Source organism: Scyliorhinus torazame, chromosome 6, assembly GCF_047496885.1.
Source record: "Scyliorhinus torazame isolate Kashiwa2021f chromosome 6, sScyTor2.1, whole genome shotgun sequence".
Lineage (NCBI taxonomy): Eukaryota > Metazoa > Chordata > Chondrichthyes > Carcharhiniformes > Scyliorhinidae > Scyliorhinus > Scyliorhinus torazame.
The window spans coordinates 71420891-71437641 of NC_092712.1; the positions used below are offsets into that span (position 1 = coordinate 71420891).

The 16751-nt window shown below is 46.6% G+C and overlaps 1 long non-coding RNA gene across 4 annotated transcripts in view; it reads right to left on the bottom strand.

Annotated features, from left to right (window-relative positions):
* The window catches only part of LOC140424829 (uncharacterized), a 312594-nt gene that overhangs the window by 177010 nt on the left and 118833 nt on the right, over nucleotides 1-16751 (bottom strand). Inside the window, exons 3-4 of one of the 4 annotated variants that reach the window (XR_011947699.1) lie at nucleotides 13524-13737; nucleotides 10201-11745 (exon numbers count right to left, since the gene is read on the bottom strand). The exons of 2 other annotated variants lie outside the window; for them this stretch is intronic. This is a non-coding gene — a long non-coding RNA (uncharacterized lncRNA). Of the gene's footprint in view, nucleotides 1-10200; nucleotides 11746-13523; nucleotides 13738-16751 lie in introns of those variants that run through there. One more of the 4 variants, XR_011947697.1, reaches the window with a different exon arrangement.

The following is a 16751-nucleotide window of genomic DNA, read 5'->3' on the forward strand; positions in this document are numbered from 1 at the left end:
TTAAGGACGATTAATGATGGACAATAAATGTTTGTCTTGTCAGCAATGCCCACTTCCCGTGAGTAACTAAAGAAAAACGATCTGTACATGCTGGGATAAAAACAAACTGCTGGAAAGGCACAGCTGGCCTCTCAACCTCAAAGAGCAGAAAGATAAGTTAATGTTTCAAACATGGAAGCTTTGCCACAACTGGAAACAGAAGGTAGACGAGCCCCTTGAGTGATATAAATAAGAAAAAGGGAAGATGGATTGCATGAAAAGTAATCAGTGGAATATCCTGAAAAGAAAATGCTAATGAATTTAACAGGGTGAAATAGATTTTTGCAGGGGTGAAAAGGTGCTGGAAAATAAGAAAAGTCATCTTAGTTAAGTTGTGACAACGAGTGAGTAAATAGGGAGTGTCGTGGACTGGGAATGAAAGAAGCTGAGAGAAACAGCTTAAGTTTGAACTTGTGAAAGTCACTGTTCAGATCGGATGACGGCAGGATGGCCACCAATTGGTGGAGAGAGCAGTAAATAAAGCAACAAATACCCTGGGCTTTATTAATAGGGGCATAGAGTACAAGAACAAGGAGGTTATGCTTAACTTGCACAAGGCACCTGTAGCCATCTCAGATGGCCACCTGCAAAGGACCATGGGAATTATGGCCAACCCAGGACTCAGACAGACTCAGAGCTTGTGTGTGTATTTGCAACCCAGATAGCTAGACGCGATCGAAACCCCCTCTCGTTTGCATTCTAATGGGCCCATTTCCCCAGAACAAAAGGACTGTACTCAGGTAACCGACATAGATGCAGACTAACCAGCGCCACTCCCTTTGCTAAGAAAGCCCAAACAGCCAAGGTCAATGACTGCTCAGGACACACCCAGCCATCAAGGCACCCGCCCCTTTATTGGTCAAAATCGAAGGCAGTGATCGAAGTCTGTCGAATTATTGGGTCCAAAGCTAAGGAACGCCCCAAAGAGCGCAAAATCCCAGAGGGATAAGAAGAGATACAGCCATGTGTTCGGTCTCTCTTGGCCCCGGCCTACGCCTAAAACCAAGTGTAGCATTATGACCAGAAGACAAGTTCAAGACCAACAATCACTACCAGATGGATGAGCCCAGCAGAAACAAAGCCACTTCTTCCACCCAGCCACGCAAGATCCGAACAAAGGCCTTGTTCATCTGCATAGAGCCGGTTGCCCTGAAGTTAAGTGTGGGTTATTGTAGTTGTTAGGTGTAGTTTAACTTGTAGTGTTTTGTGTTGCATGTCGAAGTAATCCTTGTGTGTAAATAAACCATTTTTGAACTTGAATTGACTAAATGGTTGTGTGGTCCTTTGATCGATATCCGGTAAAGCCCTGTGGTGGTATCATTCGATACCTGGCGACTCTAAAGAGCATCATTATTAATTGGCGGCATTACTCCGGTGCCGATTGGCAACATTATTGGTGACGCTCGTGGGATAGTATTCCATGAAAAAGAGCAACACACCAGTTAGACCTCAGCTGGAATATTATGTACATTTGTGTTCTGGGCACCACACTATAGGAAGGATGTGAACAGATTGTAGAGAGTGCAGAAGAGGTTCCGGGGATAAGAAACTTCAGTTATGTGGATAGATTGGAGAGATTGGGTCTGTTCTGCTTGGAGAAAGAGGCTGAGAGACGATTTGACAGAGATGTTCAAAACCACGAGGGGGTAGGACAGAATAAATAGCGAGAAACTGTTCCCGCTTGTAAAAGGATCAGGAATGAGAGGGCACAGATTTAAAGTAATTTGCGAAAGAAACAAATGTGATGTGAGGGAAACTTTTTCACACAACAAATGGTTTGGGTCTGGAATGCACTGCATGGAATTGTGGTGGAGGCAGGTTCAATCAAGGCTGTCAAGAGGGCATTAGATGATTATTTGAATAGAAACAATGTGCGGGGTACGGGGAAAAGGCAGGGGAATAGCACTCAGACGTGATGCTCATTCGGAGAGCCGGTGCAGACATGATGGGCCAAATAGCCTCATTCTGTACTGTAAGAACTCATTCTGTGATTCTGTGAATTAAATATAAAATATTGCTTCATGCATCCGCAATCCATGGCCAACAATTTTCCACCCATTCATTTTAATCGTGGATTGGGAGCAGCAAATTTGGTCCATTATTCCTGAAGTTTCCATTGAGTTTGATTGGAGCATGAGGCCAAAGAGGGAAAGATAATGGGCTGGATTCTCCCCCCACCGCGCCACCTTTCTGCCTCAACCCGCCGGCGGGATGCTCCATTACGCCGGCCGTTAAATGGGATTTCCCATTGTGGGGCAGCCCCACGCCATCGGGAAACCCCCGGCAAAATAGAGCATCCCGCCGGCGGAGAATCCTGCCCAATGGGTGAATTCTCCACCAGCGGGATTCGCCATTCCATTGGCAGCACACTCCTGCCCACAGGTTTCCTGGCAGCATGGGGTGGCCACAATGGCAAATCCCATTGGCCGGCAGTAGGAACAGAGATTTCCGCTGCCAGTGGCAGAGTGTCGCCAAGGAACACGTGGCAGAGAATTCACCCCAATATCCCACGTGGGACACTGATCAATAAAGTAAAAGCTCTTGGGACCCACGGAAAAGTGGCAAGTTGCTTCAAAATTTGTTCATGAGCCAGAAGCAAAGGTGCTTTTGTGATTGGAAAGCTGTTTCCAGTGGGGTTCCACAGGGCTCAGCTTCTTGCTGTTCATTATATTTATCAATGATTTGGACTTCAATGTAGGGGATATGATTAAGAGCTAAGCAGATGATCGTAAAATTGTCTGTATGGTTGCTAATGAGGAATGAAACTGGGGACTGCAGGAAGACATCAATGGGTCTAACCAAGTGGGTAGAAAAGTGGTAAATGGAATTCAATCCAGACAAGGGTGCAGTAATGCATTTGGCAAGGATAAACAAGGCAAGGGAATACACAATAAATGGTTGGCTGTTGAGAAGTGTAGAGGGACAGAGGGGCCTTGGAATTTTATTATCAGACACAGTACCTTCTGGGCAGTATTCCTACAATTCTCACATCGGACTACAAGCCAACTCCATTTAAACCACGGGAACTATAATCAACTCCAATTATACATTCTGCAGCAGTAATGGGTGAACCACAGATACTATAAAGCATAATAATATCTTGACACTTCAGAAGAATTTATGAGAATAGTCCAAACTCCCACAAACATTTCTTCTTGCGGTTCATTACATAACATAAACTGCTAACGTTTATTCATGCCTTGTTTTGCACTGAACAGTATCCACTATACCCTGCATTACATGCCAGCTGTCCTGAGTTTTATTTGAAGGTGATAATTTTCCAGAGTCTTTCAACCTTTCTAGTAACCTTTTTTTATTAAACAGCCTAGACCTCCGCACAAAAGCTTCACATTTCTGAATGATGAGAGAGCTGTTAGATATGGAGGGACATTATCACCGCTGGTGTTGATTAGATCCTCGTGTCTATGAACTGAGACGCAGGGCTATCTATAGACACTCAACATTACAAACACCACCTAATTATTAGGTCAACAACCAGACCCATGGGGTCACTCAGAATCAGTCTAATAATCTTGCTTGTTATTGCCATGTGTGGTTTCAGGTGTCCCTGACCTTATTGCTACCTGCCTTGCTTTACACAGGTTTGGGGGAATATCTGTCAGTGCTGTCAATCTCTCATTTGTGAAATGCTATCTAGGTTGTTTTGCATTCCACAGTGGTTTCCATCCTGTGTAGCAGCAATGACACTCCCGTGCCACCTCCCTTCTCCCCCTACCCATATGTCACTTCCTCCTCCTTTCACCACCAGGCGATGAGCACACAGAGGTTTGCTGTGGTTGTCTGGGACTCGGTTGCTGTTTGGAAACAAGAGAGAACATAGAACATACAGTGCAGAAGGAGGCCATTCGGCCCATCGAGTCAGCATCTACCCACTTAAGCCCTCACTTCCACCCTATCCCCGTAGCCCAATAACCGCTCTGACACTTTTTGGTCACTAAGGGCAATTTATCATGGCCAATCCACCTAACCTGGACGTCTTTGGACTGTGGGAGGAAACAGGAGCACCCGGGGGAAACTCACGCAGACGCTGGGGGCGGGGTTCTCCGACTCCCCGCTGAGTCGGAGAATTCTCGGGGGGCGGAGCGAATCCCACCCCGCTGCTCCGACGCTGGCTGCCGTGTTCTCCGGTGCCGTTTTTCGGGCTGGGGTGGGTTTTACGCCGCGCCGGTCGGGAACCGTTGGCAGCGCCACCCCCCCCCCCCCCCCAGGAATTCTCCAGGCCCTGATGGCCCGAGTGCCCGTTGTTTCCTGGCTATTCCCGCCAGTGTGAAATGGACATGGTCCATCATGGCGGGACCTGGCTTGCAGGCTGGCTAAGTAAGGGCGCGGGGGGGATCTGGCCCTGGGGGGGGGCCCACGGTGGCCTGGCCCGCCATCAGGGTCCACTGATCTGCGGGCAGGCCTGTGCCGTGGGGGCACTCTTTCCTTTCGCACTGGCCTCTGTAGGGTTCCACCATGGATGGCGCGGAGAGGAATCCCCCCCCTGCGCATGCGCAGTAAACACGCCGGCTGGTCTGTGCATGCGCGGATCCACGCCGGCGGTTCTTCCCATGCGCCAACTCGCTCCGGCCCTTTGGCGCTGTTTGGCGCGGCGCCAACTCCTCCGCCGCCGGCCTAGCCCCTGGAAGTGCGGAGGACTCCGCACCTTCTGGTCGTCCCAACGCCAGAGTGGTTTGCGCCGCTCTTGGCGCTGGCGTTGGGCCATCTGGCCATTTGCGGGAGATTCCTGCCCGGGGAAAACGTGCAGACTCCGCACAGACAGTGACCCAGCGGAGAATCGAACCTGGGACTCTGGCGCTGTGAAGCCACAGTGCTATTCACTTGTGCTACTGTGCTGCCCTTCTCCCCCTGCCCATATATCACGTCCCCCTCCTTTTACCACCAGGTGATGAGCACACAGAGGTTTGTATGGGAACAAAGGGATCTAGATTAAGTTCGCTGTTCTAATCCAATATTTGGCCACCCATTTTTGTGGAACCTATTTAAAACAAACCAGTTAATATTAAATTAACAGAGTGATGAATTTGAGACCAGCTGATACGATCACATCATAAAGAGTCATTTCTGTCCCAATGAAATGAAATCTAACTTGAGGGTAAAATGGGCTGTAGTGAATTGACCACCCATTATATCCCCCACAAGATTGTCTAACAAGGAAAATCGGTTGTGTGTACACCAAGTAGCCAGTCCATTACAGCCTATTTTGCGCACCTCTGCTGTTGTGTATTCATAGTGTTTTAGTGTTTCCCTTTAAGGAGAGAAATGAAGCAAGATAGTGCCAAAAGGTCGTGGCACATGGTACGCATGCAGGTCCTTCCATAGAGAAAAATGGCAGGAGCTCTTGGCGTGGTGGGACTGTTTGATGAGAATATCGAGCAATGAAGCTTGTATACAGAATTATTAGACTATTTTGTTCAAGCTAACAAAATAACAGCAGATATAAAAGTTCCAACATTCCTGAGCATAATCGGGGAAGTAAACATTCAACCTCCTTAGGAATCTGGTAGAGTTAAATCAGATTAAATTGGGCCGAGGTAAATCTCACGACAGCTTCCAAATCAAGCCCACCCAATCTTGCAGAAACATGCCATTGGCTTCAACGGTGAGCTGGGAAGCATGAAGGGTATCTCAGTAAAGCTGTAGATCGAGGAAGAAAGTCAGGCTAAAGTCTAGATCAGTACCGTACGCAATCGGCCCAAGGTAGAGGCAGAATTAGAACGGCTGGTCAGAGCGGGAGTCCTTGAACCCGTTAATGTGAGTGATTGGGCGGCACAGTAGCACAGTGGTTAGCACTGTTGCTTCACAGAGCCAGGGTTCCAGGTTCGATTCCCGGTTTGGTTCATGGTCTGTGCGGAGTCTGCACGTTCTCCTTGTGTCCGCGTGGGTTTCCTCTGGGTGCTCCGGTTTCCTCCCAAAATTCCCGAAAGATGTGCTTGTGAGGTGAATTGGACATTCTGAATTCTCCCTCTGTGTACCAGAATGGGCACCAGAATGTGGCGACTAGGGGATTTTCACAATAACTTCATTGCGGTGTTAATGTAACCCTACTTGTGACAATAATAAAGATTATGTCCATAATAATAATAATAATAACCTTTTATTGTCACAATTATGAAGTTACTGGAAAAGCCCCTAGTTGCCACATTCCGGCACCTGTTCGGGTAAGCTGACACGGGAATTGAACCTGTGCTGCTGTGTTCTGCGTTACAAACCAGCTGTCTCACCCAGTGTTCTTCAAACTTTTTTTCCGGGGACCCATTTTTACCAACCGGCCAACCTTTGGGACCCAACCCGGCCGACCTTCGCGACCCACGCCGGCTGACCTTCGCGGCCCACACCGGCTGACCTGCGCGACCCACCATTTTCTCTTACCTTGTTTGCTGCTGACAAAAATGGAGGAAATGGTTTTGGGTCCCTTTAGCCCTCGTACACGCTCCTCCAATGGAATCTGTTGGATGAAGGTGAAGCCTTCCGGTGTCGGAAAGTATGGAGTCTCCAACTGTCCAAAGTTCTGCATTCTTTGCCTCTAAAATTTTATCAAACCCCCCCCCCAACTTGTAAAAAAAAAATTTTTTTAAATGAATATAATAAATTTTAAAAATAAAAATTAAATGAATCAAATAAATGAATAAAATGAATAACCCCCCCCCTCCCAAACTTGTAAAACAAAAAGCTGCGACCGTCTAAAAAAAAAGCGGCCGCACTGCGCATGCATGCCCGATCATCGGCGTGCATGCGCATAGTTTTGCGCATCCGCGGCGATGATCTGGCACCCATGCGCAGTGCGGCCACATTTTTTTTACATGTTCGCGGCCATTTTGGAGGCCACTTGCAGCCGGCGTTCTTAACAGCTGGCTGCTGCAGCTGTTGCGCGCAGATTTGCGCGATCGGGAGCGCCACGACGGATGGCTCCGCGACCCTCCCGACACTTGCCCGCGACCCAGCCGCGGGTCGCGCCCCCGAGTTTGACAATGCCTGGTCTAGCCCACTGCGTTATCCAGCTCTTTGTACCCGTGTTGAAAAAACACAGATTTGTGGTGATTTTAAAGTCACTATTAATCCTGTACTGTGTGCAGAGCAATACCCTCTTTCCTGATTGATGGCCTATTCGCTGGGTTGGCTGGAGGCTAACACTTCAGTAAAACCGATCTCAGTCAAAATATCTTCAAACGCATGTGGATCAAGATTCAAGACAGTTATTGATGATTGTGCAAAAAATTAATATTTGGCATCAATTGAGCACTAGCATTAACTCTCACCAACCTTTACAGATGAACCATAGAAAACATTCTTTCTGGTTGTATCACAGCTTGGTATGGAGCCTGCTCTGCCCAAGACTGCAGGAAACTACAAAAGGTCGTGACTATAGCCCAGTCCATCACACAAACCAGCCTCCCAACCATTGACTCTGTCTGCAATTTCCGCTGCCTCGGAAAGGCAGCCAGCATAATTAAAGACCCCACGCACCCGGACATACTCTCTTCCACCTTCTTCCGTCAGGAAAAAGATACCAAAGTTTGAGGTCACGTACCAACCGCCTCAAGAACAGCTTCTTCCCTACTGCCATCAGACTTGAATGGACCTACCTCGTATTAAGTTGATCTTTTCTCTACACCCTAGCTATGAAGGGGCTTTTCACAGTAACTTAATTGAAGTGTACTTGTGACAATAAGCAATTATTAATGTTATTATTATGACTGTAACATTATATTCTGCAGTCTCTCCTTCCTTCCCGATGTACGGTATGCATTGTTTGTACAGCATGCAAGAAACAATACTTTTCACCGTATACCAATACATGTGACAATAATAAGTCAAATTAAGTCAAATCAAATCATTGTTCCAACAAGCTATGGATCAAATCTTAAGCGCATTAGACAGAATCCAGTGTTACTTAGTTGACATCTTTGTTACTGTGAAGAATGAGGAAGAATATCTCCGCAACCTAGATGCCACACTCCAGAGATTAGAAGATTATGGATTAAGAGTCCGTAAAGGCAAATGTGAATTTTTCCAATCTTCAATTGAATATCTGGGTCAACCCCAAGAGACTATATAAGTCGCCTTCAAAAGTCAAAGCGATTATCAAGGCACCCACACCTCAAAATGTTAACCAACTTTGATCTTTCAAAATTACTACAGAAGGTTTGTCCCTAATGTGGTGACTATTCTAAAACCCTTGCACAATCTGTGTCCAAATAAATAGTGGACATGGGAGGATCAACGTGAGGGAGCATTCATGCAATCCAAAGAGGCACCATTCCAGAAGCCCTGACACATTTTGATCCAAACTTACCCCTGCAACTGGCATGTGACACATCACATTATGGGATTGGGGCAGCGGTTTCCTATGTAATGCCCACAGGTTAAGAGAAGCCAATAGCCTTTGCATCAAGGACTTAAATAAAGCCAAAAGTAATTATGCACGGATAGAGAAAAAAGTCTGAGGAATCATTTTTGGAATAAAATGGTTCTCCCAATTGGGAGGAATGGGAGGAAATTCATTTTATTGGCGGACCAATGTCCGCTAACGATGATTTTTGTACATCATACCGGGATTAATGCAGAGGTGGGCATTGCTCTTGTCAGCACACACATGTAAAATCAAGAATCGACCGTCAAACCTTCATGGAAATGCAGATGGACTCTCCCAACTACCTTTACAAATAGTTTGTTGAAAGCAGTTCATGTGGAAACATTTTCTACATTGAGCAAGTAGATAACACTCCTGTAACCGCTGGACAAGTGAAAAAGCATACCAGAAATGACCCAGTACTGTCAGAGATTATGAACACGGTGCTTCGAGGCAAGACTTCAGGCGCAAACCCTAAGTTAAAGCCATAGTCCACCCGAAGACTTGTGTTAACCATGCAGACAGGTTGAATGAGAGTCATAATTTTACCTTTATTCAGAAAATGTGTATTAAACAAATTACACGAAGGCCACTGTAGTATTGTAAGGAAAGCCAGGAACAATTTTTGGTGGCCGGGACTAGGTGCCGAAATCGATGAGTAAATGGGAATGTGTTCATCTTGAGCTAAAGTGTGAAATCTTCCACCATTAGTCATGTTGCACCCATGGGAATGGCCAGAAGAGGCCAGGCAAAGGGCACATGTTGATTACACAGGACTGTTGGAATGGCTCATGTTTCTCATTCCGAGTCGATGCTCACTTGAAATGGCCTGAAGCTGCCATCATGAAGACAACGTCATCTGATGAAATAATTGAGCGATTGGGTAAATCTTCAGCAGGTTAAGTTACCCTTAACAACTGTTGAGCAATAATCATAGAATCATAGAATAGAATAGAATTTACAGTGCAGAAGGAGGCCATTCAGCCCATCGTGTCTGCACCGGCTCTTGGAAAGAGCACCCTACTTAAGCCCACACCTTCACCCTGTAACCCAGTAACCCCAGCTAACCTTTTTTGGACACAAAGGGCAATTTATCATGACCAATCTACCTAACCTGCACATCTTTGGACTGTGGGAGGAAACCGGAGCACCCGGAGGATACCCATGCAGACATGGGGAGAACGTGCAGACTCTGCACAGACCCAAGCCAGGAATTGAACCTGGGACCCTGGAGCTGTGAAGCAACTGTGCTAGCCACTATGCTACCGTGCTGCCCATGCTAATGGACTGCAGTTCATATATAAAGAGTTCATGAACGACTTGAAGGAGAAAAGAATTTAACACATCCGGTCTGCTCCTTATCACCCTGCCACCCTGGCAAGACATTTTGTACAGATGATGGAACATTGTCTAAAGGTAACAAAAGAACAAGGTTCATTGTCTAAACGCTTGAGTCAATTCCTGCTGACGTACAGCAATACTGCGCACTCAACAGCCCAAGTCTCTCCACCGTTGCTCATGGTTAAATGTCAACCACGCACAGCATTCGATTTGCTAAAACCACCCAAGACAAAATAAATTGTCGAGAAAAAGCAGCAGGATCAGGTCATATGGCGGGAGAGCTAGTCGAAGTGTCATGTCTTTTGCCAGGGTCAAGAAGTTCTGGCAAGAAATTATACCACAAGTGAAAAGTTGATTCCTGCCACCACCTTAACACAAACAGGTCCAATGTCCTACACAGTGCAAACCCGAGACAATGTTGCATGGAGACGACATGTGGATCAACGTTTAGTGACAGAAGAATAATAATAATCTTTATTAGTGTTACAAATAAGCTGACATTAACACTGCACTAAAGTTACTGCGAAAAGCCCCGAGTCGCCAAATTCCGGCGCCTGTCCGGGTACACTGAGGAAGAATTCAGAATGTCCAAATTATCTAACAGCACGTCTTTCGGGATTTGTGAGAGGAAACCAGAGCCTTTTAATGAGGAACCATCACTCCCCCACTACCATAATCCTCAAGCAAACTCACCAGGGTTTGTTTGTTGCTCTCCCCACAAGGCAAGTCCCCCTCCCGCCATTGCGTTAATACCAGCAGCAGTGTAATAAGCCCTTAAGTGGGCATTAAATGCCACCTAAAGGGCCTCAATTGCAGGCAGAGTGAGAAGGCCATCCATGGGCTTTGCTGCCAGGGACCTATTCAGGGTGGAGATGAGAAGGTGACAGGTTCCCCACCAACCACGTTCTCACCTGGCTAAATGACCCCCTCCACCAAATGCATCACGGGGGGAGGGCACAAGATTACACAAAATGCCTCGAATTGATTTAGATAACATGAACGGGGTTAGCATAGTACTGGATGTGTGAGTGGCAGAATGCTTTAGAAACGAATCTGAATACCCAGCCTCTCAGCTGAGTGTGTCTCGGCAACGGCAGGCTGCGCGCGGTTTGCTGGCGGTGGGATTCTTTGCTGTCCCCGCTATTAGTGGGATTTCCCATTGAAGGCACCACACCGCGCCAGGAAATCCACGGAGGGGGTGCGCTGCCTGTGGGACCAGAGAATCCTGCTGTTAGCAAACAGCCAGAGTATTCCGGCCATCAACATGGAAAGTACAGAAAATATACATTACTAATTCAGCAGGATCGAGAAACTGCTATTAATAGGAGAGGCCTGAGGCACAGTGACAGAATATCTACATGATGTACTGCAGCATGGTGGCACAGTCGTTAGCACGGTTACACCACAGTGCCAGAGGCCCGGGCTCATTTCCGGCCTTGGGTGACTGTGTGGAGTTCGTACGTTCTCCACGTGTCTGCGTGGGTTTCCTCCGGGTGCTCCAGTTTCCTCCCGCAGTCGAAAGATGTGCAGGTTAGGTGGATTGGCCATGCTAAATTGCCCCTTCGTATCTAGGGATGTTCAGATTATGTGGGGATATGGGGATAGGGCGGGGTAGTGGGTCTGGGTGGGATGTTTTTCAGAGGGCCGGTGCAGGCCCGATGGGCTGAATGGCCTCCTTCTGCACTGTAGGGATTCTATTCTGTGAATTCACCAAGGCTCCTTCACCAAATCCACAATCTCTACCAATTAGGACAAGGGAAGCATATGCATGATAAAGCACCCCTGCAGGATCCACCTCCAAGTCACGCACGCTCCTGACTTAGAACTATATCGCTGCTGCTAGCTGGGGCAAAATCCTGGAACTCGCACAGCACTGTGGGTGCAGCTATTCAACATGGACGTCAGTGGTTCAGGAAGGCAACTCAGTATCACGTTCTCAAGGAGAGTTAGGGATGGGCAACAGATGCTGGCCCAGCCAGTGGCATCGCATCCTGTAAAAGAATAAAGAGAAAGAAACACTACCTTGGTGAACAAACAGATCCTGATTGGTTAGTCAAGTTTTGTTTCATGGTTGATAGCACCAGCTTTTTCCGGAACTAACAGGAGCAGTTTTAAAATTAGGGGCCACCCTTTTAGGGCAGAGATGAGGAGAATGTTTTTTCTCTCAGAGGGTTGTGTGACTCGGGAACTCTCTGCCTCAGAAGGCAGTGGAGGCGGGGTCATTGAATATTTGTAAGATGGAAGATAGTGTTCAAGAGATTCTTGTTAGGCAAGGGAATCAAAGGTTACCGGGAATAGGTGGGAATGTGGAATTCAAAACACAAACAGATCACCCATGATCTCATTGAATGGTCAAACAGGCTCAAGGGGTTGAACGGCCTATTTCTGCTCCTATTTTGTACGTTCTATGTTCGTAAATATTGTGATTGGAAAAAGTGCCCTCGTTAGAGTGAAAATTAGAATCATATTCAAAAAATATAGGGAGGTTGTTTCGCCGCATTTTCCACTGCTTAAATTTTTTTTTTAAAGGCAAATGTATCAATTAAAAGTTTCTTTTAAAAAATGCAATATATCCATTGGGGTGGATTTTCTGCTGTCCACCACAGGTAAAGGAGTTCCCGATGTGGCGGTGAATCACATGTCAGGAAAAAAACGGATCAGCACCCATTCTGATGCTCCAGGTGCCTGCCGGCATGGGGTGTGTAGCTCGCTGAAGCTAACCTCAATGTTTATAAACATTTAGGAGATATGTGTTTTCACTTCCTCTTCTCAGCTTTTGATGTGGTGAAGACTTGACAATCATAGCTCGATGTTTATACACATTATCACATCATAATAATAATGATAATCTTTATTAGTGTCACAAGTAGGCTTACATCAACACTGCAATGACATTACTGTGAAAATTCCCTAGTCCCCGCATTCCGGCACCGTTCGGGTACACTGAGGGAGAATTCAGAATGTCCAATTCACCTAACAAGCACGTCTTTCGGGACTTATGGGGGGAAACCGGAGCACCCGGAGGAAACCCACGCAGACATGGGGAGAATGTGCAGCCTCCACACAGACAGTGACCTAAGCTGGAAATCAAACCTGGGTCCCTGCCGCTATGAAGCAACAGTACTAACCACTGTGCTACCGTGCTGCCCTCAGGGTACTGAAATGCATTAAAGCGTGAAGGGTAATGAAAATAAACAATCCAGATACCTGGCTGTCTGGAAGCTGTTACGCTACCAATTACAGCTTACTAAAAGCTATTTCTCTTTGAAAGCAAATAGAAGCCTTGCAGACCAAAGGTTATGAGGGGGCTTAAAGCCTTGAGATATGTTTTGATTTTCTATAAAGTAACAGCTGCTGCTTTCCACACTTCTATCTGAGGCAGCAGTTGTAAGGAACAGGTACGTGAAAAAGCAGTGATTTTTCAGTTTCTGCCTGGGCTGCTCTTTAGCTTCCAGGCAAGGGTGACTGACGGGCGGAGACTCTGAAATAAGGATCTCTGATATGGGGGGGGGGGGGGGGGGTACTGATATAGGGGTCTCTGATATGGTGGGTCCCTGATATGAGATTCTCTGATATGTGGGGAGATCTCTGATATGGGAGCCTGATGCGGGGTTTTGATGGGGAGGGGGGGTCGCTGATGGGAGGCTGGTGGGGAATCACGGGGGGGTCGAGTCACCCTCATGTATGCATGCGGTGGGGGGGGGGGGGGCATGGGTGTGCAAGATTCATATTGTGGGGAGAGGAAGCCAGCCGCCTGGTCTTCACTGACCTGATAGTGGGATTATGGAGCTTCCCACCATACATAACATTGCAAGGGAAGGGAGAGGTAATTCCAACTGAGCGCCGCTCCAAGTGTCAGCACAGACCAGGAGCAATTCTACTCCAGCAGGAGAACGTAGTCTCCTAAACGGACAATCCTGCCCTTAGTCTCACTGGGCTGAATGGCCTCCTTCTCTGCTGTGAACGACTCGATGTAAAAGACCCTATGAAATGAAAGAAGCCTTTGCTAGTTGATTTCTAGAATTTAGAAAGACAAAAGGCATGCTAAATATTGTATTAAGACTCAAGTCAGATACAACATCAGTAAACTTTTCAGCATTTCCCTTTTTTTCGCATCCTGAAGAACAATGGTAATTGTCTGTTTACAGCATCCGGTAACTTCAAGATTTTGCTTAGACTCTTGACAAATAGTTTTACCACTTTAATTTGTTTTAGTTTCTTAATACATCTTTTAAAAAAAATTTTGGTCTTACAGCTTTGAGCAGATTGCATTTCAGGCAAATTTCTTCAAAATTGATCTTCAGGTATAAAGGTTGCTGACTCCTTGGTTCGGGAAAGAAAAATCTGTTGGGAGTTCTCACTTGTGATAGCTAAGGAGGACCCTGCTGGATGTTCATGTCTGGGTCCTTAATGCAAACAGAATGCAGGCCACTGATGATAGCTTCCACAGTTGACCAAAACACTAGACTGACTCAAAAGTCACATTCCAGTCAAAGATTTAACACCCACAGGACAGTAAGTAAATCGAAGAGGAAGGGGAAAGGGAGAAAATGAAACTTAACAGAAAATTTCATTCACCTTCTTCAATAACCTTTCACAAGATGATAATGGGACCAAAGAAAAACATCTGTGAAGAGTAAATGAGGGCATGTGCAAAAAGAAAGTCACAATGGTGTCACTCACTGAGATGTCACAATGGCATCGCAGCTCCAGCAATATGTTTGCCTTATTTAACCTCTGTAAATAGTTAGCATCTAACTAAATGTTTTTGAACAAAGACAATTGCATCCAGCAAGATTAGGAAGCTAACAAATCCAAAGACAAACCCATCATAACAAAATCTTCCAATGTGACTTCCACCTGGTCTGTCCTCTAAGTGCATCCCATGACTATGGGCTTAGATAGGGTGCTCTTTCAGAGGGTTGGTGCAGGCTCGATGGGCCGAATGGCCTCCTTCTGCACTGTAAGAATTCTATGGATCTATGTGAGCCACTTTCTGAAAACTAAGCATCGTTGCTGGGCAGTGATAATTTTAAGTATGTCCATAGCATCAAGTGCTGCTGCTGTCCATCTGACAAGGTGATGCAATGAAGCTCATATTATGTAACTTTTGCAACAACTGATGTTACGTGGCAGCCCTATTGTACTATTAGGAATTCCATTTGTTGGAATTTATCAGTCATAATCTCTGTGCTCATCCAAGCAAATTCGAATGCAACTATTACTTCTTTCAATTATTCTGCTTACCTTCTCATCATCTGGAAGAGCTGTAATTGATGAAACCATATTTTTCTTTGACCATCTTTGTTGGAGATTGAATGATGGCACCCTGATCAGCGTGCAAAGGGCATCGTTGCTGAGGATCTCGCATAGAAGCAGAGATGCCAATGCACTAAAATAGTCAAAATAGCTCTCGTCCCTACCTTCCTTCTGTCCCTTTTGTCCTTGTCACCTTCCCATGCCTCCACCCTTCCTTCTGCTAAAAGCATTTCCCTATCTCTCACTCCATCTCCCCTTTCCCTCAAGGCTCTCCGCCTCTCCTTCACCCCATCCTGTTATCTCTCCTGTTCTCCTCAAACTTTCTCCCCATTCCCTCTCTCTTTTCTCCATTTCATAGACCATAGAACAGTACAGCACAGAACAGGCCCTTCGGCCCTCGATGTTGTGCCGAGCATTGTCCGAAACCAAGATCAAGCTATCCCACTCCCTGTCATTCTGGTGTGCTCCATATGCCTATCCAATAACTGCTTGAAAGTTCCTAAAGTGTCCGACTCCACTATCACAGCAGGCAGTCCATTCCACACCGTAACCACTCTCTGAGGAAAGAACCTACCTCGGACATTCCTCCTATATCTCCCATCCTGAACCTTATAGTTATGCCCCCTTGTAACAGCTACATCCACTCGAGGAAATAGTCTCTGAACGTCCACTCTATCTATCACCCTCATCATCTTATAAACCTCTATTAAGTTGCCTCTCATCCTTGTCCGCTCCAAAGAGAAAAGCCCTAGCTCCCTCAACCTTTCCTCATAAGACCTATCCTGCAAACCAGGCAGCATCCTGGTAAATCTCCTTTGCATCCTTTCCAATGCTTCCACATCCTTCTTATAGTGAGGTGACCAGAACTGCACACAATCTCACCAGGGTCATGTATAGTTGCAGCATAGCCCCGTGGCTCTTAAACTCAAGCCCCCTGTTAATAAACGCTAACACACTATAGGCCTTCTTCACGGCTCTATCCACTTGAGTGGCAACCTTCAGAGATCTGTGGACATGAACCCCAAGATCTCTCTGTTCCTCCACATTCGTTTGCACTGAGTGCTGAATTTGGTGCATTTGAGTGCTATAGTGAGAGTTTGGTGACTGGGGGAGTGCTGAATTTGGTGCATTTGAGTGCTATAGTGAGAGTTTGGTGACTGAGGGAGTGCTGAATTTGGTGCATTTGAGTGCTATAGTGAGAGTTTGGTGATTGAGGGAGTTAGGTGAGGAGGGAGTAAGGTGCTCCTTTCATTTTGTTTCCGACATTTCCACAAAGAGTGAGAAGAGAGCCAGGAGTTTACAGAGAGTGCAGCTGACTGAGAGCAGAGTCGGAGGGCGGAGATCCAGTTGGTCCACAGGGCAGCTATATTCTGTAAGGTAAGAGGGGATGGAGGCTAAGCCAGTTACATGCTCCTCCTGTAGGATGTGGGTGGTGAGGGATACCACCGGTGTCCCCGCTGACTATACCTGCAGGAAGTGCACCCAACTCCAGCTCCTCAAAGACCGTGTTAGGGAACTGGAGCTGAAGCTGGATGAACTTCGGATCATCCGGGAGGCAGAGGGGGTGATAGAGAAGAGTTACAGGGAGGTAACCACACCCAAGGTACAGGACAAAGGTTACAATCAGGTGAAAAAAAAACAGTCAGACAGTGCAGGGATCCCTCGTGGCCGTTCCCCTTCAAAACAAGTATACCGTTTTGGATGCTGTTGTGGGGGATGACCTACCGGGGGAAGGCCC